Here is a 4,155-nt window from a genome sequence, read left to right on the forward strand (position 1 = left end):
CGGTCCAAAGCGGTTTTCAAACTACACGCCGGGACGCGAAAAACATAAAAAATAGGGAAAAAGCAGCGCGTCACCCAACAGAGGCGAATGAATGCATTTGGGAAGCGAGTAATCGAAAGAGCGGGAGAGAGAGAGCGCGTATGCAGCATAAACTTGGTTTTCGCCTGAAGAACACTTTCCAATTGCGTTGGTATACAATTCCAATAGAAAAGTGCGCTTGTGTGTGTGCGTTTGTGCAACTGAAAAATATGTTTTTATGCCAGCAGCAAACGTGGAAAACCGTGATCACCACTTGCGTTCAAATGCTGCACACCGAGCTGAGCCACTGAGCCACAATTTTAAGGGATGTACGAGACAGCACACAGAGAATGAGTAAACAACCAAAGAGTGTTGGGCACAAACATCATCCAATGGGTGAAAAGAAAGAGTGACCTGACGCGTGTTGAAGTCGGGTATATGTAGATGTGTGGACCAATGCATGCACACTCACTTGGAAAGCAGCATAGAGCCGATGTCGCTTAATTGAGAGTGGCATCGCATTATTTCCAGTGGAAAACGTGCGTTTGTATATATGCATGTGTGTAGATATACTATCGCCGGTAGAGGCAGCAAGAGGACCTAAAGTGGCCGCCACAAGCGTATCTATACAGTTAAATATACACACACATATATACGGTACACATTTGCTATGAAATTATGCAGTGATATATAATATACACATATGTATGTATGTGGGGTTTTTGTTGTGCGCCTGCATATTACCGTTACCTTGATGATGAACATTCACGTCTATGTACAGTAGCGAAAAGGCGAGTGTTGAAAATATTTACAAACATACACTCTGCGTTAAAAGGGAGTACTAAATTTAATACAATCATCTTAATAAAAAAAGTTATAATTAATATATTTTATAATTTTAAATAATATTTCCGTTCATTTAGTTTAGTAGGTTGCCAATCTTTTGAATGAAATCTGTTTTCTAACCAAAATATAAGAAACTTTCGTTAAAAGAAGTAATAATGTGTGTATGTATGTATAAATTTATTAAAAAAGGAGATTAAAATAAAATAATTATATTGATTTCTCTTACACAATATACATACATATGTAAATACAAACACCAGGACCGCAAATATTTGTCCGCACATGCACATACTTATGTACATATCTATATGTAGTACTATAAAAAACAACAACAAAATGATATGAAAAAAATGAATCGGCAATGGAAGAAGAAAAATTCACAACAGCAAAGCGAAGGGACAAAAATGAGGCATCGTGATCGAAAATGTTGTTATGTATGTATGTACATATGTACATTATTCCCAAAATGAATCCTCGAACTCCATTGCGCCCGCGGAGGTACGCTCGCCCTAACGAAGGGGGATTTGAAAATTTGTCAGCAGCGATTTGCAATAAAAATAGAACGTCTTTAAGTTATTGTAATAGTTGTTGTTGTTCTTCATGCTATTCACCTTTCGCCACAGGTTGCAACAAGCATTGAACGAACTCTGAGCGTTGAACCTTCCGGTTGCCAAATTGGCGTTGGCAACAACTGTCACGTTGGGTGAGTGGGAACTGCAAGAAAGTGGATGACGTTGTTAAGGAAACGCTCTAATTTACGTGAAGTGCCAAGGTACACACAAAAGTACACTCTACGTAGCCCATTAAAGTTCTAACGGTTCCGCCGTGCATATGTATTTCTTCCTTTGTGACACCCGAATACAAATTCAGCATTATTCCGGGCATTTTCAGGTGTCGTTAGCTCGCAATTACTTGATTTTCCATATTCTTATTCCAACGCGCCACCCTCAGCCACTTTATTTCTGATGCCTATGATAGATGAATTCTTGGTCGAAGCCTATGCTTTTACCGTATTGTAGATGTACTTTAACCTGTATGTTTGTGCATACTTATGTATGTGTCTGGATTTATTTGCAAAAAAAAAACAAAACATTGGCTTCATTCAAATAGCAAAAGCAATGGTAAGGACAACTATGTACATTTATACTTACATATATATGTACATACATACGTGTATATGTATGCCATTATAGCAAAACTTTATCATTATCTCTCTAATAATGTAACAGAACAAAATTTTTAACACACCACCAACAATAGCAATGAAAAAAAAACATTTTTCTCACACACCCTATAGGAAAATCCTAAGGAAATAACATATTGATCGGCTTGCTTTTGCAAGCTTAATATTTAATATCCCGCATATAATGGTTACAGCCACTAACATATGCTTCTCCTAACAAATCGGACTACTGGACCGAACTGTTTTTGTACATGAGTAAATCCATAAGTACTATGAGTCCAAGGAAAGATTATGAAACAATTATAAACTAAAATTATACTTTTTATAGAAGCTTGCACATTTCCTACAGGGTGTGTATGAAGAAATGTACAGCAACGCTTATTAATGACAAACAGCATAGGCTTCGGCAAGCGCGTTCATTGCTTTTTCTCAAGTTGCGCATTTCTCGACAGCGCGAGTCCTGCTGTCGTCGCGAATTTGATTATCTACCCTTGGAAATCAGTTTTGAAACACACCCGCAAACAAACCGTGACATTATTTCAACTTTATGCGTTATGGGACTGATACAGCCACACTTGTTTGGAACAGGCACAAGGCTGATACTTTAAACGCGCCATATTTAAAGTTTTTAAGCGCATTAAATTTTAATCTGCGATAATCCGTGAAAATTTTCGTTTTGTCACAGGGTGCAAAATTGAAAGGATAAAATGTCATTTCGAATGGCGAATAGGGGTTTCTATTAGAATTGTGGGTTCATCTCGGTCGGAATAAAAATCCTTGACCTGAAGGAAATCTCCCTCCTACTATATAATATAACTTTGATCCGATAGTTATCGGTTTGGTTTAATTAAGTGAAGTTCACACGAGAGAAACTGTACCATGCTACACTACTTTTTAGAATTGACCTTACTGACATATGTATAACCATTGTGAGAGCAATAGTGAGAGACTTAAATAATTACAATATGGGACAATATAAATTCGTTATTGTTGAGGCACCTTGCAATATCTTGCAAATGTCCTCGAATGCGGCAACAATTTCCAAAGCTCTACAATCACCAATATATATTTTTCAAGAGTGGCTTAAAATAAATTATTAATACCGTAATTTACAGTGAGTAATGTTTTCATTCTTTTTCCATTGAACTTGCTTGTAGTTTTTTTAGAGTTTCCTTCGCGGTTAATCTGCGTCAGTCTCTTATGTACTTAAGTATATATCAGGCTGCTTATATACCACTCCTTTCCCTGTTATTTCTTGCCTGTGTTTGTATGTAAATTATGAGTATGTACATAGGTGTTCACAATTCATTAAACTTTCTGGTATTAAAGTCTACATTATTTTCTTTTTTGCAAGGCAGATGTTTAAAGACACGCTTTTTCATTCCTTAATGTATTCCTAAATTTATGCTGAACCACAGCAAAGGCAAAGAGAAACCTACAAAAGAATGTCCCACATGAAACACATGTTTTGTGTGGGTTCTGTTGTCAACTCCTTTTCCGAGTTTACTCTTGTTTGTTTGTTTGTTCTTTTGTGAGCTTTTGAATTCATTCAAAGTTTTTTTTGGCTGCTGAGCTCTCGATATTTTCAAATTCCGGCAGAGATACATACGTACATACATGTCGCCATTCGTTTGTGTTTGTGTGCGTGTGCATAATTCAGTTATATTTTAGCTCAAAACAACTGGTTCCTCTTCAATTTCCGCTTGACATAGCGGCTGCTCCTTTGAGAAATGCGTGAGCGGGCATAAATGAGAACGATTATTACGTCGTTCGTTGGCGGAGGCGCTGCACACACACATACACAAGCGAACTTGAGCAAGTTCATATGGGCTAACGGATGCCAACCATGAACTGGCAGTCAGTCAGGCGCTGATTGAAAGAATATAAATTTGCTCATTTTGTTTTTGTTGTACTCGTACTTTTTGTTCTTATTGTTACTCCTCAGCGCTCTTTGAACGCCAACGCAGTTAAAAAGCAGTCGCGGACGGACGGTATGTTGAACGGACAAATAAGCATGACATGAATCCGTTATGTACATGTGTATGTGTGGTTATGTTTGCCTCATTTGTCAGTCAAATGAATTGTGTGGTTGCGGTTGTTGTTATTGT

This window comes from Bactrocera oleae, chromosome 6 (genome assembly GCF_042242935.1).
Source record: "Bactrocera oleae isolate idBacOlea1 chromosome 6, idBacOlea1, whole genome shotgun sequence".
Lineage (NCBI taxonomy): Eukaryota > Metazoa > Arthropoda > Insecta > Diptera > Tephritidae > Bactrocera > Bactrocera oleae.